Genomic DNA, 24,878 nt, shown 5'->3' with positions numbered 1-24,878 from the left:
GCGGGGAAAGGACGAGGCGGGGGCGGGGGGAAGAGCAGCCAATCCTAGGGAGGCCTGGGGCGGGGTGGCAGGGAGAGCAGCCAGTCCTCGAGAGGGCGGGGGCGGAAAGGGGCGGGCCCGGTCATTGGCGCCCAAGTTCTCACCGCCTGGGACTTTCCTCTCTGGTTTAGACTGGGAGACTAGTCTAGTTCCTTTTTGGAGCTTGACAACCGGGGCGGGAGAATGGCGTCCCTCAAGACCCTCGTGGATGTGGTTCTCTCAGGCCAACGTTCCTTCCTCGGGGACTGTCCTGGAGAGGCTTTGGCCCTTACCTCTCCCCAGCTCAGCCCCTGGGCCACAGCTCTGGGTCATACAGCCTCCTAAAGTCCTGAGCTGTTCTTTACTGTGCCACATTTTTATCACATTTGAGTGCCTGCTGTGTGCCATGCACGTTTCTAATCCTTAAATGGATGAAACAAAAGCCTTAGATGTTACAGTGGAGAAGAAAAATCAAGACAAAAATACCCAATATATCTTAGGGTGACAAATGCTAAGGAGAAAAACGTAAGTATTTTATTATTAAGAAGAAGAATGTTGTGGGGGATGGGATAGGGCTTTTCAAACCCTTCGGCTTCCCAGTCCTTCCTCCCAGTCCCTGAATGAGCCTGCAGCAGTGGTTTAACTGCTATCCAAACTGCCCCTTGCTAATGTTGACCAACCAGCCATTTCTGTGTTTATCTCATTGTTATCTCTTTTCTTCCCTCTCTTTTTAAACTTAAATTTACATTTTATTTTTCCCAAGTTATTTTAACCTCGTAAAACATGCATATTTTCATAATAGAGTTAAGGCCAGGGGTAAGGGGAACAGCGATTATGAAATAAAGTGGAAAGAGACATGCTCAGTCCTTGGGAGCCCGTAGCCTCCTATTGGGATGTGTTTGTTTATTTATTTATAGAACCCATATGAGTTGAGAACCTAACATAGGCCAAACGCTGCGATAGACCTGGAGGTATATAGATAGTGAGGGGGAAAAAAAACCCAAAATGTGAACCTCGCCCTGGTGGAAGGGTCTAGTGGGTAAAATAGACATTAATACAAGAATCACATCAAAAACGTAAAATTAGCACTTAACAAGAGTTACAATAGTAATCAAAGACTCAGCTTTTGATTAAGCAGAAAACTGAAGACAAGTTTATGGGGCAAAGGAGAGGACCCTCAGGTATAGTTCCACACAGAGGGCAATGCATGTGCAGAGTGTGTGTTCTAGGAAAGAGCTCAGTGCTTTCATGGAATTGCAGGAAGGCTGCTGTGACTTCTGCACAAAACGCCAAGGGTGGGGGGCGGGAGGGGGTGTGTGGAGAGAAATACAGGACGAGGCATGGTATAAACTGGGCTGCAGTGGGGGATGTGGCCGGAGATGCCGGTGGCTGCCAGAATATGCCAGAGCCTGAAGTCCGTAAATGATGCTTATTGATAATGTGTTGTATAGATGTATGTCAATAAAACATTGCTGTTGGCAAGGCTGGCGTGTGTCAGGCCAGCGTATTAAAGATATTAAGAGCTAACCTTCATGGCGCCCTTTACTACCTGCTCTGTATGTGTATTGAGCCGCATAGATGATCTCATTTAATCCTTTTACCTGCCCACTGGGTGCAGCAGGCGTGATGAAATTCCTCATTTTGTTCCTGAGGATCCGCATATTGCTAATATTTTGTGAGAACTACTCTATTCCCAGTCTAGTAGTATAGGTGGCTGGTGGACACGTTAGGGTTCCTAAGCACATGCAAAACACTAGCAACACTGACTTAAGTTCCACTGCAACACTCATACATAAACGCACAAACGTAGGGGAGGAAACGAAAATCATAGCTGCAGTGGCCAGATGGTGGACACAGGATGGCAGCATGGAATTCTCAACTTCTGAAACTTGGAAGGTGCTTTTTCTTAAAAGTGATTGCGGGATTTAATTTAGAACTCTTTTAAAATCCAGAGTTGTAGTAAGGCACCTATATTAGAGGTTGCATGTTGACCAGCTGACCCTAAGCAATCGTGCTGCGGTCCTCTCGTGTTTGATTATATTGGATTTTAAATACTGCTTTTTCTTAAAGGAATTCTTTAAAATGATTACATGCTACCTATTTTGTTTAGCATCCAATGTAGCCTATGAACTTACTGTATAAATGAGTTTTGGTTGGTCAGTTAAACTAATTAGCATTAGGTACCCACTTGAAAGTACAGCCATGATGAACTATTTAATTCTATTAAGGAAAATTGAATGAAGAGGCAGCCTCCTTCTTCTGTAGCACAATTTTAATGAGACTGCTTGGGTTGAGTCCTGTTCTATATCAAAAAAGGAACATGAATGCTTTCAGGTTCTATTTTTGGCTTTGCTATTATACCCAGAGCAAGACGAAACCTGTTACTTTTTTTCCATTTGCAAAATAAATGTAGGCAGTGCTTTTAGCCTTTTTCACAGGAGTGGCAGGATTAATAAGCGCCACAAATGACCTTGACCTGTTTTGTAACTGCAGGTGCATTTTTATTGCCATATTTTCATGACAAATGGAGATCGGTTAGTTTCATACTTTTTTTTTTTTTCCCCTGATGAGTTAATATTAATTAAAACTTTAAAGTCTGGAATATGTGCTTTATCAGCTGCTCTTCAACATTCCAGTTTCCAAATTCAAACAAAAGGAGAATAAGATAAATCTTTCAAGTGATAATCAAAACAGTAGAAAGGAAGTGAAAGAGTCGCCTTGTAAATGGAGGTCTGTTCATTTGTTTTCAAAATTGCACTCTGTTTTCAGTAAGATGAGTAAGAATATCTGAAATACATTATTAAAGCCTATGTTGAATGAAGCTGACTTGCTGGAAAACAATAATGTCAAGAGTTGGTGTGTCAGGGTGTGGTATCCGTGGGCATTTACCAGTTTGAGAAGTTTGTGATAATATGCTTCTTAGAGTGATTGCTGACCACTCTGGGATCTTTCTGTGGATCCCAATGCTGACGCGGTGGACCTGGGATTGACGGTACAAGAGGCAAGAAAACACTCTTGCGCTTGGGGATTTTGCACAGCTCCAGCTCATCAGAAGCTTCTTGTATCCATGCTAGGCGACTGTTACTGGTCTACATGCTGTGGGCGTGGGCAGCCCTTATTGCGGTGATTAGGTCAGGCACAACGTGTGATTGACTTGGTTTTGAAAGACAGCATCCAGGTCAGCGTCACAAGGAATGAAATCGATTACTTCAAATACTGAGCTGGTTCCTGGAAAGTGCGCGATTCCCCACGCCTCCAGGTTCCAGGTAGAGGTGTTTCCAGTAGGATAACATACCTGTCTGTCTCTGCCCCCTTCCTCACTCTTCTCCAGGGAGGAAGGAGTCCCTTCTCTCACTGATGAGTCTGAAGAAGGAACTGGGCTACGATGGGCAGCCTCCCCCCACGACTCTGAGACCGGCCGACCTGTAAGACGTAATGTGAATTTTGTTTTTTGCAACTGAATCCCTCTAATATATTTGCTTCATGCTTCTGGCTGTGTGGATCCCCATGGTTGTTATTTGGACTCTGGGATGAATGTTACATAAAAATTGAAAATAATCTCTCTTCATAAAATTCTCCCAAATCAACTCTCACCTCATTTCAGTAACTCAGCGTAGAAATTGCCCTTTTAATATGTGCTGGAATTCAGATGAAATTGAACATAGCAAATATTCTGTCTTTTGCTCTTGCTCACATTCTCCTGTGGCTGTGGAAGCACAGAGTGAATGTGAAAAGTGTAATGTTTTTACATTTGACCATTGCTGTTCTTGCTTTCATTACAACTGTGATCTGTGTGAGGCCGTATCATTTGATCTAGCACAGTAGCTAACATGTATCTGAAACTCGGCACATATTTGTTGAGTAATGAATTACTAAGTTCAGGGTATTGAGACTGAAAATATCTCGAAACCATTTTCAGGTATTTCATAGTGCCCTCAATCAATAGCAGAGTCTGTTACTCACAGATGATCTTGTCAAGCCCCAGGGGGTGTTATCCAGCTTATACTGGGTCAGACTCATCATGGAGGCCATGGGTGTGCAGAACTGAGGAAGCTGTCCCCCAATTGAGGGTGCTACCACATTAACCTGGACCTCACATAAACACATAGCAAAGAAATATGAAATCCCGGCCACACACTTTTGGATGGATAGAGTTAAGAAGGATAGAGTCCATCTGGACACTGATTACACAGAAAATACCACCAGCCCTCTGGGGCCTGAAGCTCTATCCCGGGCCCTACAATGGCTGTATTACCATCTCTGTCACCGTTAGCCTGTGCCTAATGCACTCCTTTCTAGTAAGTGTACTTCTTCTGACTCCCTGGACCTCTCCATGTCACATACTCCAACTGCCCATCCATGCTCCAGCTGACCTATCCCCAACATGCTTGCTCTCCTTTCCTAGACCCCTGGGGACTCTCTTTTTCAGCCATATGCAGGAAGGGTGGTCTGTATTTCCATTCAGTCACGTAATTGGACAGAAGCCACTAACTGAGCACCCACTGTGTGTTGGGCACTGGGCTATGTGTCTGGGCTACAAAAATGATCCAGACATGGTCTTGCCTCTCTGAGAGCTCATAGATGATGTCGTACAGTCAGTGATGTGGTTGAGGTCGCACTGGGCACTTGTGGGGCACCAAAATGAGGCGTCGAAGCAGCCTGGGAAGTGTGCCAGGAGCAAGGCCTCCTTTCTCAAGTTGCCATGTTCCAGAAGAGCTGGAGATTGAACTGAGAATTTCAAATAGGCCCCAGACCCAGACCAAAAGGCGCTGTGAAGCTGAGCATGTAGTCAGGAGAAGAGGGATAATTAGTTGTGGGTTCTGGAGAGGAGGAAGGAAAGGAAAGTTCTGCAAACAGTACAGAGAATGTCAGGTGTTTAGACTTTTGGGCTTAGAAAGAGCACCAGCCCTCTTTGTGATGGAAACTTGCTGGCACCCTTTTAAAATAGGTGTTAGAGAATCAGGGCTAAGGGGTAAAAAAGTGTCCATTTGCTAAATTCTCTTATAATACATCAGGAAAAAAATTGTGTGTGTCCTGTGGGCATTTTTACTGCCATTTTAGAGGAGGGTTATAGTTTTCTAACAAGCTTCATTCATTATAATGCACATACTTGTATCAACAAGTTGAGGAAAAACCTGATTGACATTAATCTCAAAGGTGTTGCTGGGAAGGTGTTTTTGTTTGGTTGTCTTTGAAGTGAAGATCAGAGGTGATTCTTTGTCACCCACAAAACTTTGATGTTTTCCTGAATTACTGCTCACAGCCAGGTCATAAACACCAACATACACAGGCAACATCCACAATCATTTTATGACCACGTGAGAAATTTGTTGAGGAAAATGTAATTTGCTACTGCTCAGCGTGACTTCGAAACGTTCCTGGGAGGGAAAACTAGTTCTAGAACAGCAGCATTACCATCCATTAAGAAAGTCTATGTAAAAAAGCGGGTTAACTGACTGCAGTCAAGTGTATCAAAGAGGCAAAGAAAGGACTCGCTTTAGTACAGTTGGTGTGGGAGGGAATGAGGCTGTGAGTCTGACCGCTGGGTGTCCTGGACAAGGCTGAGGCTTTGCACCTGGACAGGCGCAGCTTGGAATCCCAGCTCTGTTATTTACTAGTTGTGTGCCCTCAAGAGAAGTACATCCTCTCAGCTTCCTTATAAACAAAAGGGGGATATTGACATTGTTGTCAGGATTAAGTGCAATGACATAGTTAAGTGCCTCATATATAAGTGTGTGCTCAGAACTGTAGACACATTGATCTTGAGCAAAATAGTCATTTCACAAAATTTTGACTCTGAAGTCTCAAGGTATATGTCTTGGCTTTGAATGTACTAAATGCCTTGCTTGCCCAGGTCATCCTCATGTAATACTGGCTTACGTCTATCCTCGTGGCCACAGATGTCTGAAGATGTCAGACATGACTCATCAAAGGTTGTGGAGGAGATCTGGGGGAGAACCTGAGGACCTGTTTATTCACACACATAACTACAGTTATTTTACATGTTAGATTAACAAAGGCACGGATGATTTCTGGCTCTCTCACAAACATTATCCTCACCTTAATTTAATTTATCCTCTCTTTATACATAGAAGGAGGTGAAAGTAGTACTTAGACTTTGAACAATAGAATGGTTGCCCAATCCCTGGGAAAGTCCTGCTGTGCTTTAAAGCCTCAGGAGAAAAGAATAGGGAATTAAAAAGGGGAGGAACTTGGGGTGCCTGGGTAGCTCAGTCGGTAAAACGTCCGACTTCAGCTCAGGTCATGATCTCGTGGTGTGGGAGTTCGAGCCCCGCATTGGGCTCTGTGCTAACAGCTCTGAGCCTGGAGCCTGCTTCGGATTCTGTGTCTCTGTCTCTCTGCCCATCCCATGCTCATGCTCTGTCTGTCTCTGTCTCTCAATAATAAATAAATGTTAAAAAAAAGGGGGGGGGGAAGAATTCTGTGTGGCCCATCAGAACAACCAAATTCATCCTTGCATCCATCCATCCATCCATCCATCCAACCAACCAACCATCCATCCACTGCCATGTTCAGATGCCTGCCCAGCATCGGAGTTACCTTCCTGTTTGGACAATTCCCTATTGTATGAATCTTGGCCAAAGGCAGCACCTGTCTCAAACATACACTTTCCTCTGCCCTTTAGCATCTAGGACATGGGAATATGCTGTTGGTTCAGCTAATGGGACTCTCCTGCCTAGGATCTTAAGCCTGAAGCAAATCAGCAAAGAATCAAGGACGCTATAGAGAGTATATGTGTGTGTGTGTGTGTGTGTGTGGCAATGGTATGAGAAATAGCATCAAATGTCTACAAATAGCAGTGTCTAGCAGAATGGTGCCCTCTCCAATTATGGCATGATTTTGCCTTTGTCTGCTCAGCTTTTCTCCTACCTCCAACTTTGTGGTGAGTCCTGTCTTGGCTTGTTGTTTTCTGGGTCTTTGGCACTCAACCTGGAGAGAATGTGTGTGAGTGACAGGGCAGGAGACAAGGGAAGAAAGAGAAAAGAGAATAAAGCTTCCAGGAAAGAGAAACATAACGATTCTGAAGTAGTGTCAGACTATGGATGAGTAGGAGCCCTGAGACCATAAGGAAGTGTCGCTGTGGTATCTGACTCAGGTTCCTATACTGGCCTTTGAAAATACAATTAGTGACTACTGCTACTTTTTAATTACTTTCTTGTTCGCAGACTTTTTTCTTTGAGTGTGCTTAATATTCATTTTGGCAGTATGAGCCACAATGGACAGTCTACACTTGAATGGCCACTCCTTTTGTTTGCTTGGGTCCTTGACTCTTCTCTGTGACTAGTTGAGTTTATTCTCCTTCTCACCCCGGGGAACTGCCCAGCATCTTGTTACAGGTTGAGGATGAAACTGACACAGAGGAAGGCAAAGCCAGTTAAGCCACAAGCATACAGAATCATAGCCACAGGATTCATATAATTCTGAATGGGCTCTACCATTGGACTTCCGGTGAAGTGTGCCAATCAATTTCCCTGTTATTTAAGTAAGATCAAATTGGACTTTCTGACTTGCAGTTAAACGCATCTTAAACTGATATGGTCACATGGTGGAACTAGCCCTCAGCGTGAAGCAGAATACTTGGTTTACTCCCAGCACACGACCCGTTGGCTGTGTGACCATAAGCAAGTCCCTTCACCTCTCTAGGACTCACCTTCCTCATCTGAAAAGGTGACGCTTTTGAACTAGATCAGTTGTCCTCAACCATGAGTGGTCCTGCTCCCATAAGAGATATTTGGGAAAATGTGGGGCATTTTCATTATCACAGTATTTGGCAGGCAGGGGACAGAGATGCAAAATGTCTACAATGCTTGGGATGACCCCCTACGATGAAAATTTGTCTCACCCAAATTGCCTCTTGAGATACTGTCTGGATAGAGTCTTTATATCAGTGTTCCTTAATTTTGGACAATATTAATCACCTTGGGGAATTGCTAAAAATGTAGATTCATCGTCTTGCTCCAGACCTACTGCATCAGCATCAAGATCCCCAGTGATGCGATATAGTCTAAACTTGGCTTTACTTGTTCGTTCACCTCACCAGGCCGTAAAATGCTGACAGTATAAAAGTTTTCTTATGAGACTTGAAAGTCACAGATGCAGAGAACGAAATGGTGGTTGCCAGAGGTGGTGTGGGGTGTGGGGGAGGTGGGTGAAACGGGTGAAGGTGGTCAAAAGACACAAACTTCCAGTTATAAGTCCTGGGGATGTAATATACATACAGCATGGTGACCACAGTTAATAACACTGTATTATATTTGAAAGTGGCTAAAAAATAGATGATAGAAGTTCTTATCACAAAGAAAAAAATAACTATGTGCAGTGTGGATGTTAACTAGACTTATTGTGGTGATCATCTCACAATTTATATAAATACCAAACCATCCCTTTGTACACCTGAAACTAACATAACTCATAGAATGTTTCATCAACTATATCTCAATAAAAAACATATAAATCATATAAAGTCATGTATAATATTTGAAAAATATAGTCGTCAGTATTGGAGCCCTCACAGAAACCTAATTAAAAAAGTTACTATCCTCATTTTACAGATGGAAAAACTGAAGTTCCTATCCCCATTTTACAGGCTAAGGAAAGTGCTTCCTTATCATGACAAGCTAGTAAATACAAGGGTTCGGACATGAGCCCAGATATGCTTGACCCCGAGCCCTGAAGTCACCCTCTTTTACTACACAGTTCCATACTGGTCTCTGTCTTTGTGATATTAACGACCAAACAGACAGACCAGAAAATGCTTTGGCTGCTAATTGTAACCATGCTCTGTTCATATAAATGATAGACATCTAAAATACATGTGACAGCTGTATGATTCAATATATTGTTAATAAAAAGCTAGTTAATAAACCAGTATGTATAGCATGACTCTATTTGTTAACTGTATTTCAAATGTTAATAGTAGGAGTCATTATGGAATATACTTTTTGAATGTAATTACGTTATACAAGTATGACAGAGATAGATGGCTAACACTCATGTTACCCCCTTCCTTAGCTTAGAGTTATCACTTAGATGCAGTTGCCCTACCAGAAGCTACATTTCCCAGCCTCCTTTGCATCCAAATCAGGACGTATGGCTAATTCTCACCCATGGAGTATGAATAGAGAGGTGTATCTCTTCTAAACTGAGACTTTTAGGGGCACTGGGATGGCTCAGTTGCTTAAGCATCCAGCTTTGGTTCTGGTCATGATCTTGCAGTTAGTGACTTCAAACCCCACATCGGGCTCTATGCTGACAGCTCGGAGCCTGCAGCCTGCTTCAGATTCTGTGTCTCCCTCTCTCTCTGCCCCTCTCCTGCTCACACTCTATCTCTCTTTCTCTCAAGAATAAATAGACATTAAAAAAAAACTGGGACCTGTAAGAAATGGGGTGTGCCTTTTTTATGCTCCCTCCACCATCTGGTAGCCAGGTTCAGAGGACTCCAAATTAACAGGGCCTCTTGAACCCACAATTTTGGAAGGAGCCCAGGTTCCTGAATGACCATGGGGACGAACGGCTACTGGTTGAGCAAGACACCTACAATGATGAGGAAGAAATGAACTTCTGTAATGCTATGTCACAGACATTTGGGGTTTGTTACAGCATTCTATCTGATTCAACTAATAGGGTTACTCTATGTAATACAACTCAATTATACATACTCATCAATAATTATAATTTTACTCTCTTCTTTTTATACATATGTGATGAAAAAATATAACATTTCTGAGATTCAAAGGTTTAGCTACAGCAATGAGCAATCTCACAGATTTTTAACTCTCAAAATTCACATCACATAAAAGGATATTGTAGGAACCACAGACGAAGGAGTAAGAAGCTGGCAGATTCACTAGCTGCCTCTGAACATTTTCGTTCACGTGGAATCTGACCATATATAGAAAGTCATTGAAACATCCTTGAATTATTACTACACCACAGGGACAAAGAGGTATCAGAGATTCTGAAGCTAGCTACTGAGAAGTTTGCTTTTTCTTGATTTGAAGGGCATTTCATGCATAATAAGTATGTATAAACATGGGGCGACAGATTACAAAGTGCTATTAAGGACGGAAAGAAAAGTGGATAAAACATCTGCCTATCTTTTATCATGATACCTTGAAAAAATAAGGGAAGCTGAACTTAATACCTAATTGACTCAAAGACTCACAGGTGTTTTGAAAAGCCGCACAGTGCGTTGGATTTAGTTTCCAGTCAGTTATGTTGCAGTATCTTATCCAAAAACTCATAACGAACTGCAGTAACCTCATCCAAAGGCAACAAAGGCAGCACTGACTTAACCACGAGGCCTGATAAGAACCCGAATAGTACACATCAGCCACAACAGGTTTAAGATTTCATCAAACTTTAGAAAGAAGATGGGAGAAAGATGCAATTGCTTGAGTTAATGGAAGAAACCAAAATAGTTTAATTGCTTAGCATGAGAGTGAAAGCACAAAATGAAAATTTGGTGAAAGAGTTTACCCCTAAATAGAAGGGTGTGTTTATTCTCATGGACAATATCAAGGTCAAACAGAGATGACGTTTTGTTTCTCATGGTTCCGTGAGCACTGTCGTCTTCCTTAGTGAGGGCTTCCAGGAGGATGGAAACAGACCTTTGTGGACAGAGGCTTGATTTTAAATGGATCATTCACGCTGCCTGGCTCTGTCTACACAAAACCAAAATACCTAGATAAGGAGTATAAAGCTTGGCAAATGCCAAATGATGCCAAGGTTTCTGATGTTTCCAAATATCCAAGGGTTTCTGCAAATGTCTCCAAATATGTAGATGTAGATGTTGGCTTTTTAGTTGACAAAATTCAGACAAAGACTGGACTTCTTATTTTTAGCACAACTATTTTTAGCTCAAGCTTCTATCAGTGCTTAGGGATGGATGATAGGGCAACTGCTTCAAATTCCTGACCCCAGGAAGGGCTCATGTAGTCAGGGAGGGCTTTGGAAAGATGCTTATCCCTTCAGGCTACCATGGGGACTATTACCCCTGCCACTTGAAACCCTGTAAATCCTCTAAACATTCCTGACTATTCTGGAGAGGTAAAGGCATGCCAATAACGTAAGGAGCTGGTAAAATGACCTAATGAACAACCTAGTGCTGGGCATTCGGTAGATGCTCAGTATATGCATGAGAACGTGTGGCAATGGGAAGATAGTGTTCACAGACTTCCTTTACCACTTACCAGAGCCTGAAGCCACGCCTTGGTGTAGGTGAATTTCCTATGCTTCAATCTCAGACGGATTTTTCCACTTGCATTCACTCTTGCCTACTAAAGATGCTGTTCCCGCAGCTCTCCGCTCTCCTACGTAAGAAAGTTTTCTCTCTCTTTCCAAGACCCTTTCCATACACTTGCTCACATGCCATTATCTTTCCCATTCTGTAATGCGTGCGCGCGCACAGACACACACACACACACACACACACACACACACACACACACACACACCCCACCTTCTTTTCATTATACTTCCTCAACCACTGAAGAGAGCCACAGCCATACGCTCCTGGGTCCGCTCTTTAAGGAGGCCTCGCGGAACGCTGGCCTCCTGAGCCAGGGGGACCCTCTCTCATTCTCATTCTCTCTCTCTCTCTCTCTCTCTCTCTCTTTTGGTGGGTTTGAAATGTAATTGGTTTTATCTCCAGGATTCCTCACCCATACCTGGTCTCTCATCACCTCACTTAGGGGTTCAGACTCAAGAGGGCAGGTGCAAAGGGAAAGAGAAGGTCCCCGTGGGCTATGCGATGTGGGAGACGGTGGGCGGCAGACTTCAGGTTCCTGCAGCAGGTGTAGGGGCAGCAAGGAGTGGGCAAACATCAGGTTCTAGACCTCCATCTCTTCGGTCTACACAGCGAAGTCCCGGTCTCCATTCTTGTCCAACGACAACGACCCAGCTCCTTGGGCAGCTCTCTTTATCACTCCTTTTACCGTATCTGCCTCTGGTGCTGGTAGTGGCCCACTTGGGCGCGGTGCGCTGGCCATCTGGTGGCCGGGGAGATCCCAGGCGTTGGGGTAGGGTGGGGGGCAGCCGGGTGCCTGCAGGGTGCAGGGCCCCGCCTTCCGCAGCAGGTGGCTGTCCGGCTGCAGCCCTGAGGGTGAGTCGGGGTGAGTGGCCACGGCCAGAGTGGCAGCACCAGCTACGGAGAGTGCAGCAGGAACAGGAGGCCCAGGCTGGCTCCGCATGTATTTTAGAGCCAACTTCCTGAAAGACTTGTCTGTACTCATTGCCTCCAAGTCTTCTCTCTTTGTTTCTTTTTTAATGTTTATTTATTTATTTTGAGAGAGAGAGAGAGAGAGATCGCCAGTGGGGGCAGAGATTGAGTGAGAGAGAGAATCCCAAGCAGGCTCTGGGCTGTGAGTACAGAGCCCATCGTGGGGCTCCATCCCATGACCGGGAGACCACGACCTGACCCGATATCAAGAGTGGGCCACTCAACCTTCTGAGTCACCCAGGCACCCCAACTCCTCCTCCTCCTTCACGTGGCTTCCAGGACATCAGTCAGACTGTCCTAGCTTTCGGCCCATCTCGGGGCTAGCCTTTGTCTTTTCTCAGTCCCCTTTGTGGTTTTCCCCTCTTGCTCTCATCTTGGAAAGTTGGAACCCCCACAGAGTTCAGTCGTTGACCCTTTCCTCTTTTCTTTCCAAATACATGCCCTTGGAGATTTTCTTTAATCTTGGAGCTGTAAAATGACCACGCATATGCAGGTGACTCGTGAATTTATATCTTCATGCCAGCCCTCTCTCCCAGACTCCAGACATCCATCTACCTGGCTGCCTTCTCAGGATCCCCACTTGGCTGTCTGGCAGCCTCCTCAAACTCAGCACTTCCCCAGCTCAAGTCCTGATCTTCACTCCTCTCAAAGGCAATTCCATCCTTCCAGGTGCTCAGGTCAAAGCCATGGAATACATCCTTGACTCCTATTTCTCTCCTACCCCACACTCCCTTCATGCCCCACAGGAAATCCTGCTGGTGGTACCTTCACAGCATGGCCAGAATCAGACCACTGTGGTCACCTTAGCTACTCCCACCCTGGGTGGAGTCACCAAGACCTGCCACGGCAGAGGCCCCTTAACAGGCTCCCTGTTTCTACCCTTGACCCTTGTAGTCTGTTCTCAACACAGCAGCCGGAGTGATTTTTACAAAACGTGAAGCATCACGTTACTCCCGTACTCAGAACTGTGCAGTGGCTCCTCACCTCCCAGCCTTCCGCAAGACCTATGTGGTCTGTGCCCCTGCCACGTCTCTGACGTCGTCTCCTCCCAGCCTCCCCTTCAGCCCTGGGTTCCACCCACGCTGCCCCTCACCTGCCTGGAAGGCTCCGGGCGCGCTCCTGCTTAGAGCGCGTTCTCCTGTTATCTGCCGCTCTAACCCCCTCACCCCCTTCCAGTCTTCCCTCAACTGTCACCTTCTCACTGGCGCCTATTCTGATTACCCTTCTTAAAATTCCAGCCTGAGCCCTCTGAATTCCTGGAAATCCTCACTGTGCTCTGCTTCTTCCCCCACAGCGTGCCCACTGCCTTCGTATGCTGTGCAATTACTTGTTTGATTCGTCTGCTTGCTTTCATGTTGTTTGCTGTCTGTCTCCTCCCCCCACTAGAACGGGAGGTCTGCTAGGGCCATGATCTTCATCGGTCTGTCCACGGATGCACCCCAAGTACCAGGAATGGATCCCGACATCCAGAGAACACTCGCAAGTGTTTGCTGAGAGAATTGAATCAGCAAGTGGAAGAATCTGGTTGTCAGGGTCTCCTGCTGGTGGTCATGAGGTGCCATTTGCCGGCCAAAGCACTCCATCTCATTTGATCCTCTAAGGAGCCGCACGACATATGTTTATCTCCTCCATTTTTCAGAAGGTCTGAGGAATATCACATAACTGGAAGGGGCAGAGGCAAGACGCGAACCCAGAGTGTGCACGTTCACCTTCCCCACTATCCTTACACATTCCCAGCACATTAATTGGCACAGGTTTTCTGCAGGGCAGTTCAGCCTTATATGGGAACAGCTTTACAGATATTCATACCCTTTGGTCCAGAGAACTAGTCACAGATGTGCCCAGAGACCTATCCACACTATTGTTTGTACAAGCAGTGCATACCTGGGAACTGATTTTTTAAAAATCATGGTATATTCATTCAATGGAAGACGATGTAGCCAACGCTGCTGACGGTGTGAAAGGATGTATGCTGAAGTGGAGAAAGCTCCCCAGCATGTGTCTGGAAGAAACACCAGGGACAACATACCAGGATGCAGAATTGTAGACGTGTTATGATGCCCTAATTTTGAAAAATTAGATTATTTATGCAGAGAAGATGGCTGGAAGGAATACACCAGAATGTTAATAGTGGTTGTCCTTAAATGTGTGATTATGGGTGATTCTTATTATCTCTAGACATTTCTGTGTAACTGTGTGTGTGTGTGTGTGTGTGCATGTGTATGTGTAACATTTCATAATGGGAAAAATGTTGTCTTTACAAGGAAACACTGCCTCAACATTAAAATGTACTTTTCTATGTATATGATACATTAGTAAATTTTATGACAAAACTAAACATACCTGAATAGCTGAATCAACGATTAGATTCCTGTGAAATACTGAATGGGTTCTAAGAAGTCAGAATGTTACAATTATATCCAAGACTAAAGTAGTTTCACTGCATTATGGTATCTTTATCAAGATCAACTGTAATGAACCATTTCCCTTAAGCACACTACATTTTCCAAGTTTTAGTAAGGTTTAGTGTTTCTTTTCCTTTCTTTTGGAGCTATCCCTCCAAATAGGCATTACATTCTATTTCTCCTTAGAGCACTTGGATCTCTTGACTTGGAGAGAAGTAACTCATTCCACAGCACAAAGTACCTTGATAAGTTGTTTCAAGTACTTTGCAAGTAAAACATATTTAGACCGTGTCATCACATTAAGAAATTACTGTACTAAAGTGCATTCCTAAGCAATTGCTTACATATATAAGTTTTTCTTTTAATGCCATCCCTGGAGAATGTATTCTTTAAAGCCTATCTTGGAGAATATCATTTTGTTTTCTGATTACAAGCTATTTTAAGAGCTGTCAGAAATCTACATAATGCAAGGAAGTACTGTGGGGGCTTCTAAACATCAAAAATCAGGACAATGCCAGAATGATTAGTTAACTTACTAAACAGAGAGGGAAAAGGACACATTTGCTTATGAAACAACTTGAACGATTCAAAAAGGATAATGTTCCCAGATTAATGATCATGCAATTTGAAGTGACTTTTTAAATATATATTTTCTGAAGCCCAGATAGAATCTTAACATTCTTGTGGATTTAAAGATGAAATATGTCAAAGGATTGGGATGAATTTATATATTTTTTTTATTTTTTTTTAACATTTATTTATTTTTGAGACAGAGAGAGAGAGAGCATGAACAGGGGAGGGTCAGAGGAAGAGGGAGACATAGAATCTGAAACAGGCTCCAGGCTCTGAGCTGTCAGCACAGAGCCTGACACGGGGCTCGAACCCACAGACCGCGAGATCATGACCTGAGCCGAAGCCAGACGCCCAACTGACTGAGCCACCCAGGCGCCCCTGGGATGAATTTATTAAAAGAGAGGTTCGTAATACAGTGTAAGAGCTGACAGAAGGTGCCACGCTGGGTGGGAACACACACACACACACACACACACACACACACACACACACACGCACAGATGAGTGTACACATACATGCACACACACACACACGTCCAGGCGTGCATAGATGCATGCACACATGTGTGCATATGTATACAAGTACACACACAGATGCACACACATTCATGTGTGCACAGATGCCTGTACACATAATGCACATGTATTCACAGGTACATACACATGCACACACATTCGTGCATGCACGGTTGCATGTACACACATGCACATGGACACATTCATACGTGCACACGTGCATGTGTGCACACACACCCAACTGTTCACACGGTCCCTACAGCAAACTGGGCTCAGTTCTGAGAACTTGAATATGAGCCATTAAATGCCTGTTCAAGGGGGTGAGTTCACACAGGTCAACATAACCTAAGAGAAAGGGACAGCTATTGAAGAAAGAACATAAATGCCATCAACTTCAAAAATGTGGACAAAGGTGCCTGGCTGGCTTAGTTGGTAAAGCATGTGACTCTTGGAGTCATGAGTTCAAGCCCTGTGTTGGGCGTTGAGCTTGCTTAAAAAAAACTGGGTACGTTGGCATGAAAGCTCCACATCAGGAATATAGGGCATAAATTCATGGACAGGTGCATTGTTTTCCAGAGTATCACAAGGCTATACACAGGGATAAGAGAAGAAAAGTAATTAATATGTGAGAACCCCATGGACCAGAGATTATCAGTGGAATGACTGAGCGGAGCTGGAAGACTGGTGGTCACCTACCTCCGTTTTCACCCACACTCCGCCTACACGTTTCTTCCTGTGCTGTCAGGACCGGGCCACTCTCCCCTCAGGCAGGCCCTGCTCCAGCCCTTCAGCAACCAGACCTGCCTTCCTTGGAGACCTCTCTCACTGAATGACTGTAGGGAGCAGTCGGGCCAGGCCATCAGGTTTTCTAATCTTGCAAGAGAAGGAAAGGCCCACAGTTCTCTCAGAGCCCCTGCCTGCAACCCATGGACCCAGCCATTTTTGCCTCTACTCAGGTATTTTCATACCCATTTTACTCACAAGGAAAACTGAGGTCTATTCTAGGTTACTCAGCTAAGAAGCAGTACCATCAGGAATTTAAAATTAATTCTGCTTTGGGGAGCCTGGGTAGCTCAGAGAGTTAAGCATCTGACTCTTGATCTCAACTCAGGTCTTGATTTAGCAGTTCAGGCCCCGCACTGGGCTCCTCACTGGGCATGAAGCCTACTTAAAAAATAAATAATAATAACTCTGCTTTTCCCCAAGACTCAGATGCTTTAACCCACACTATCATGGCACATAGGAGTTCTAGTCTTAATGGTAAACGTTGACAGTTTTTCATGAAATGTGGGTTTTAGACCTTTAACAAATGGTGAAAAGAATTTCTGGAAGAAGCTGGTTTTGGGAACCCTAGTTCTTAACTTTGCTTTTTCTTTCTCTCTCTTCTGTCCACTCATTCTTTCCCTCCACTCCCTTGATCTTCTCTTTCTTCGAAACTTGAAGGAAGCCTTTAACTCCTTCCTCACCATATCCAGCCTGCCATCATCTCTGACAGCAACCTGTGAAATTTTCTCCATGAATGTCAAGTACGGGCTCCAAGCAGGTGCCCTTGCCACACCCCTTCTGTACTGCCATCCACTGCACAAGTCCTGTGCCAAGCCCACGTTCTTGTGCATCTAGTAAATACTAGCTGAATATCCAGAACACCACACCTCTCAGGAGGCAAGGCCAGGGACCCAGGCCGCCCCACCATTCCCGCCGCACTCTTTCTGGATCTTACTTCCTTGCAATGGGATGGAGTCCCATTTTCATTTTTCTTACCCCATGAGGAAAAAAAAGAGAAAGAGTATTCAGATGGGTACAGGCAGGACACAGACCCTCCCATGTGACGACCCCCAGAAAAGCGATAAAAAACTGAACACGTGCTTTAGTTGTTTTCTGTTTCAAGGTTTCCATTTTCCAATAGAACAAAACGTTCTCCATGGAAACAATTTTCGTGGGGATAAAAGATGGGTCATAAGAGGCCCGTGGTAAGGAAGTGTGAGCGGAAGAAAGAATGACCTGGATCACAGCAGGGACCCAGCTCTCCAGACAGGGGTGGGGCGGGAGCAGATGTGGGCCTGGCCTCTGTCATCCTCTGAACTCTTACGCGAGGCTGCCTTTTCTCTAAAATCTGCTGGAACCTAAAATGAAACACCTGAGCCATAAAATAGGTGGGCTGACTTTCAAGAAAGCCCACCCAGCCATCCTTACTAATGGTACTGTAGCTCTGTTTGTAAATAAATTGGGATCAAACTGATAGATCGAAAGGAGTAATTATAAAGCAGTAGCGTGTGTGTGTGTGTGTGTGTGTGTGTGTGTGATGTATACTATTTCAGACACATTCGAGGGTATTTAAATCAGAGACATCTGGGGCGCCTGGGTGGCTCAGTCGGTTAAGCGTCCGACTTCAGCTCAGGTCACGATCTCGCGGTCTGTGGGTTCGAGCCCCACGTCGGGCTCTGTGCTGACTGACGGCTCAGAGCCTGGAGCCTGCTTCCGATTCTGTGTCTCCCTCTCTCTCTGCCCCTCCCCGTTCATGCTCTGTCTCTCTCTGTCTCAAAAATAAATAAAAACGTTAAAAAAAATTTTTTTTTAAAAAATAAATAAATCAGAGATATCAGACTCAGTTCAGGTATTGCCTCCTCCAGGAAGCCCTCCCCGACTGCTTCTTACATGGCCTCCAGACCAGGTTAGGCCTTCCTCCAATATATGCAGCAACCACTCAGCATGCCCAGCAGGACTTTACCCAGGGTCCCTCCTCACCAACTTGTGAACTCCTTGAGGATTATTAGGATTGTGTCTTTTTTTTTTTTCCTCTACACCACCAACACCCAGTCCCGAGCCTGGCGCATAGAGGCCTTCAAGACTTGTGTGTGGAATTGGAAGTGCAGCATCTTAAGGCTTTAGGTAGTTGGCAGCAGGGTGATTGGTGGTTTGCATTCGAGGGTTATGGAGCCAGACTTCTTGGGACAGATCCTGCTGTTAGTGGCCTCCTAGACCCCAGTTTTCTCATCTGGAAAATGGAGGCGTGATTGGTCCCCACCTCTTTGGACTGTTGAGTGATGAATGAGAATTATTTAAAGAGCTTAGCCCGGAGTCTGCTGCTTAGCTTAGTAGGCAGTTCATAAACAATAGCTAATCTTACTATATTATTTGGTAGAGGGAGCTTTTCAGAACAAGAACAAATGGGCTCCAGTTCTGTCTCTACTTTGCCTCTAATCCAGAATTTAGAGACCGACTCATCCTAAATCCTGCTTCTCTCTATGTGACGTATGAACACGTCCGGCTTTACTGGAAACCACATTCTGGTCATTTATTTTGGAAATCTGAGCTCTGAGACCAAAGGCTCATGACCACTCTCTGCTCAGGGCGCAGGTCAGTTTAACTTTGGCATTTCTGAGGAAGCCTACTTCTGTCCACGCCAGGGCAGTGAGCATCATTCCACTGCTGTGCGCTTAAAAATTTCTTACTGGTTGCCAGGTTACAGGATGAACATCAGAAAGACAGAGCGCTGTTTATTTCCAAATCTTTAAATAGTTCACAGAATGGATAAAATTAACATCCTCCGTAAAAATGATGACTTCTACTCCCGGTAAGCCCTTTTATTATCATGGCCTCATTAGTTAACATAATACTTTTAGGACGCGGGCAAGATAGCCTCCCTTTTGCAAATGGAGAATCGAAGGCCCAGAGAAGTTAAGAAAATCCTCAACGTCACCCAGAGAACAGTTATGTGTGTTGGAGGGGCACTGGAACTTAGGACCTTTGACAATGAAGCCAGTGTCCTATGTTATAACACATCTTGGCAATGTAAGAAAGATTCCCTTCCTTAAAGTCTTCCAGCCCTATAGCAGAGGCTGCAGTTTATCCACTCTTTCTGTCCTCCTTTATAATAAAGTATCTAATTTTAACAAGGCACATAGACACCCTCTATTCTCCAGTCTTCCTAACAGACAAGTTTGGCTACATGATTGACTAAGTTCTGGCCAATGAGAGTTGGTGGAAATGATGCGTATCCTGAAAGGGAGAAAACATATCTTCCTTCCTCCTTTCTGCCCGCTGCCATGTGGATGTGATGGCTGGAGTTCAAGCAGCCTTCTTGAACCATGAGGTGGGGTAAACTGTGTTCTGTGGTTGGCCGATGGAAGACAGAAGGTGCTAGTCTCTGAAACTATGGACAGGCATCCTTGCCTCTGATGGATTACATGAAACTTAGCACATGTGAGAGAAAGATATATTTGTGCCTAGTTTAATAGAGTTATTATTTTGGGTTTCTGTCATTTATAGCTGAGCCTAACCTAAACAAGCCTAACCTTTTTCTTTTGTACCAAGAAAAAAAAATCCCGGATTATTCAATGAGGGCTGTCAGGCCATACACAGCCTATCCCTGGCTTACCTTTCCAACCTCACTTTGCACCCATCTTCCTCTGGCCCCTACACTTTAACCCTACTCTTATTTCCCACACACTGTTCCTTCTGCTTAGGATGATATTGCCCTGGAGAGTTCCTCCTCATCATTGGGGTCTCGGTCGATGTGCTCCATTTTTAGAGAGACACTCCTTGGCCAAACACCTCTCTCATTGTTCCTTTCCCTTGTAGCTTTTCACTGTGAAAATAGGTATTCCCTTGCGTGGTTATTTGTTTCGTGTCTTCCTTGCCTACTAGATGCTAGCTCTAAGGATGGAGGGCTATACTCTGGTCATACACAGGGCTCAGCTGTGGCAGACTGTAGTTTCCAAAGATGTCGGCCACAATATTTCCCATCCCACATCCCCTCTTGCAGGGCGGCCTGCCGCAAGAGGTAGGGTCTGTTTCTCTGCCTCTTGGAATCTGGGTAGGCCTGGTGACAGCTTTCACTCCTAGAAAGTGGGAGAAGTGACCCAGTACCGGTTCTAGGTATGGCCTTCACCCGGCCCAGCTTTCCACGTTCTGCTTTCCACTTGGAGGCCAGTTGCCACATAAGAAGCTCAAATACCCTGTGGACACCGTGCCTTGCAAAGCCCCAGGCAAGTGGAGAAGGCCTAGAGGGTAAAACACTACACGAAGAGGGAAGGAGAGTCCGTGGAGCACCATGTCACCTGCTATGTGAGGGAGCCTTTGGTGGTTCAGCCCAGATGCGCCTTTGGACGACTCCAGGCCCAGCCACGGTCCGCTGGCAGCCATGAGAAACTCAAAAGGATAACCTGCCAGCCAGCAATAGATAATGTGAACACTGGCATGGGTAGGCAGTCAGTAACGATGGATGATGGCTGGATTTTATTCTTTTCGTTATTTGATCGTTGCAGCTAAATACCCACAGTACTTCTGAGACAGGCCTAGAGCCAAAGTGTCTTCCAGGGTGCAGTTCCCGCCCTGAGCCACCCCACCCTTACTGGAGGCTTGTGATTTAATGCTTGCAAGACAAATGCAAGCAGAAAATGGCTTCTCCCGCAGGAGTGGCCCCAGGAGTTGAGGACACAGCATGAGAGAAAGGGTAGGAGAGTCAGCGGGGCGTCACTGGTTTGTTTGCTTACTGTGGCACGTGTCACCTTTAAATCACCATAATAAACACAGCTAAAACCTGGGAACAGAGTGAGATGGGCAGGACGTGAGGGAGGTCATGAGATGCAAAAAGGTGGAGATGGGACACAGTGTGCGAGATGTCCGCAGATGTCCCTGGGCAGTGGGGTTATAGGCAATTAAAACACTTTCTTCCTGGGGCGCCTGGGGCGCCTATGGGCACACTCCATAGAGCATGTGACTCTGGATCTCAGGACCAAAAAAAACCAAAAAACCAAAAAAACAAACACACAAAACCCTACTTTCTTCCTTTTGCTCATCCAAGTTTTCTAAACATCCTTCAAAACGTTTCCTACTCCTTTATTAAAAATAGGAAATAAACTTTTATTTAAAGATTTCAGTTGTGCTGTGAACTCTATAGAAGGCAGAAAAAAAAAAAACCCAAAAAAACCAAACCCAAGCCAAATTGAAATAAGATGAAACAACCAAAAACCCAAACTCCCACACTGCATTCTTAGCAGCCAGTAATTTCATTTTTTTTTTAGTTTTAAAGGTCATCATTTCAGGAAATAAAGAAATGAGTGCATCCCAGAGTAGCTTATAGAGGACAGTGAGAGTAAGCATGAGTGGGTTGCCCAGGGCGGCTGCATTCTGGAAAGCAGGCACACGGCACATCCCATTTTTATCTTTCCATGGAATATTTGATTTGCTCCTCTTGGGTCATCAATGCTTCATCTAGCAGTATCTTGAATTTATCAAACCCTCTGATTTATAATTATCTGGCATTAAGTTGCTGTTTGGAAACTATTTTTGGTCAATATGCTCATTGGTGTGATTAATTATACCTTATTAGGAGACCAGAATTTATTCTCTGGAAGTGTAACCTTTTCTAATTTGGAAAGAGTAATTTTCAGCTCACCCAGCTCAGGAACTGTTTTAACATTGAATCACCAGGACGGAATCACTGCTCCTAAAGTGGGCAGCACAGGGTTTGGAAATATGATGAGGAAAAGACATTAAAAACTAGATAAGTAAGCTTGGGAAGGGAGTAGCTCTGCTTTTCCAGATAGGACCTACCAGGGTTCTCCTAACGGTAGGTTCACGACTGTTTACTCTCATTTCATTCGACAGGAGTTTATTGACTCCTGCCTGGATGCCAGTAGCTATGTAGGCCACTGGTTCACCATAACATGTGGCACTCATTCGTTCATTTATTCAGTTAAGTGTTTAGTGAGCCCCTACTGTGTGCCAAACATTACTGTGGGCCTAGATTCATGGGTTACATCAATGAACAAAACTTTCACTCTACTGGGAGATTACATTCCAGTGCAAGGGGAGAAGAACCATAAAGTTATCCATAAGCAAATGATATAGTATGTTAGAAGGTTTCAAGTACGCTGGAACATAAAAACCGGGAAGGCACATCAGGAGGACCACATGTGTGTAGACACAATTTTGTAATTATTTAAAAAAAATTTTTTTTTATAACATTTATTTATTATTGAGAGACAGAGACAGGCAGAGCATGAGCATGGGAGGGGCAGAGACACAGAATCTGAAGCAGGCTCCAGGATCTGAGCCGTCAGCACAGAGCCCGACGTCGGGCTAGAACTCACAAGCCACGAGATCATTACTGGAGCCGAAGTTGGACGCTTTACTGACTGAGCCACCCAGGCACCCCTAAAAAATATTTTTTTAATGTTTATTTACTTTTGAAGGAGAGAGAGGCAGAGCATGAGCAGGGGAGGGGCAGAGAGAGAGGGAGACACAGAATCTGAAGCAGGCTCCAGGCTCCAAGCTGTCAGCACAGAGCCCAATGTGGGGCTTGAACCCATGAACCGCGAGATCATGACCTGAGCCGAAGTCAGATGCTTAACCGACTGAGTCACCCAGGCACCCCTAATTTTGTAATTATTAAATAGGGTGGTATGGTGCGTAGAATAATGGTCCCCAGAGGTATGTCTGAGTCCTAACCCCTGGAATCTGTGAAAGTGACCATATTTGGTAAAAAAGTGACCATATTTGCAGCTGTAATTCAGTTAAGGGTCTTGTATGAGGATTCTCCAGAGAAATAGAACCTGTAGGATAGATGGATGGATAGAGAGACAGACAGACAGATAGACAGGAGAGTAGATTTATTGTAGGAATTGGTTTACACAGTTATAAACGCCAAGAAGTTCCATGATCACTCTCCACGAGCTGGAGAACCAGGAAAGCTGGTAGTGTAATTCAGTCTGAGTCCAAAGGCCTAAAAATCAAGGGGCTGATAGTGTAAAGCCTGGTGTATGTCCAGAATCCTAAGCACTGAAGCACCAGAGTTCAAGGGCAGAAGCCGGATGTGTCAGCTCAAGCAGAGAGAGAGCAGATCTGCCTTTCTCTGCAGTTTTGTTCTTTTCAGGCTTTCAGTGGATTGGATGATGCCTACCTGTGTTGGGGAGGGCCGTCTGCTTTATTCAGTCCTCCAATTCAAATGCTGCTCTCTTCCAGACACAACCTCGTGGACGCACCCAGAAGTGATGGTTTACCAGCTCCCCGAGCCTCCCTGAGCCCAGTCAAGTTGATGCAGAAAGTTAACCATCACAAGTCTTGGGATAAGATCGTCCTGGATTCTCCAGTGGCATAAATCCAATGACAGATGTCCTTAGGAGGACAGGAAAAGGCAGAGAGAAGTATGAGACACGTAGACAGGTAAAGAGTCCACAAGCAGAAGTTGGCAACCCCGAGCCAAGGAATGCTTGCAGCCACCAGAGGCTGGAAGAGACAAAGAAGGATCCTCCCCTAGGGCCTGTGGAGGAAGTGTGGGCCTGTCAGCATCTTGACATGGGGCTTCTGGCCCCACAAACTGTTCGAAAATAGATGTCTGCTGTCTTTAAGCCACCCAGGTTGTGGTAATTGGTAGTCCTAGGGCATGAATACAGATGGTAAGAGTAGATTCCATGGAAAAGTAGTGTCTGAGGAAGTCTTAAAGGATATGGGAAGTCTGCTGTGTGAATATCCAGGGGCAGGACTGTGGGCCTAGGGAATGACCCGCTATCAGGGAAGGGGTGCAGGACGGGTCAGAGGAAGGGGCATAGGGAGCGACAAGGACAAGGAAGTAACAGAGAAACCAAAGCAGGCTGACAGAGCATGTGGGGCCTCCTAGGGCGTTGCAAAACCTTTGGAATAGTGGTGCATGTGGAATGAACCATAAAAACACCACTATTGAGCCTCTGTGACATGACGAGTACTGTGACAGGTTCTTCGAGTACTCGCGCCGAGCCCTGCCCAGATTCCTGACCCACAGCATCATGGCAATAATGAAGAGTTGTTAAAGTGACCAAGTTTTGGGTGGCTCATTGTGCAGCAATACGTAACTGATAAACTAGCCGCGTCCCCTCTCTCCGTTCCTGAGGAGTGTAAGGAGTCAAGATGGAACCTTGTACTTCGACTCACAGATCTAGGACAGACCCGGAAGGCCTCGGTTGAAGACCCTCTGTCTGTCTCTACTTGGCTTAGGAGATCCAGCTCCATTAGAAGCTATTCCTGACACTAAAATGTTATCAGTGCATTTCTTCGGGTGATGTAGTTATAGCAGTTTCCTGCATTTGTTCAGTTTTCCCAGAATGAGTAAAAACTGCTTCAGTAATGAGGAAAGATACTCTATG

The 24,878-nt window shown here is 45.0% G+C and overlaps 1 long non-coding RNA gene across 2 annotated transcripts; it reads left to right on the top strand.

The window, feature by feature from the left end:
• Window positions 1-170: 170 nt before the first annotated feature.
• Window positions 171-23,987, top strand: LOC109279124 (uncharacterized). Of its 2 annotated transcripts, XR_002086030.2 has the most exons (3): window positions 171-543; window positions 3,350-3,443; window positions 23,722-23,987. It is a non-coding gene; the product is annotated as an uncharacterized LOC109279124 (long non-coding RNA). The 2 variants fall into 2 exon arrangements; XR_002086029.2 differs by lacking the exon at window positions 23,722-23,987 and having other exon boundaries at window positions 3,350-3,507.
• Window positions 23,988-24,878: the final 891 nt, after the last annotated feature.

This window comes from Panthera pardus, unplaced genomic scaffold (assembly GCF_024362965.1).
Source record: "Panthera pardus isolate Hobbes unplaced genomic scaffold, ASM2436296v1 HiC_scaffold_13, whole genome shotgun sequence".
NCBI lineage: Eukaryota > Metazoa > Chordata > Mammalia > Carnivora > Felidae > Panthera > Panthera pardus.
This window is presented reverse-complemented; position numbering and strand designations above follow the sequence as displayed.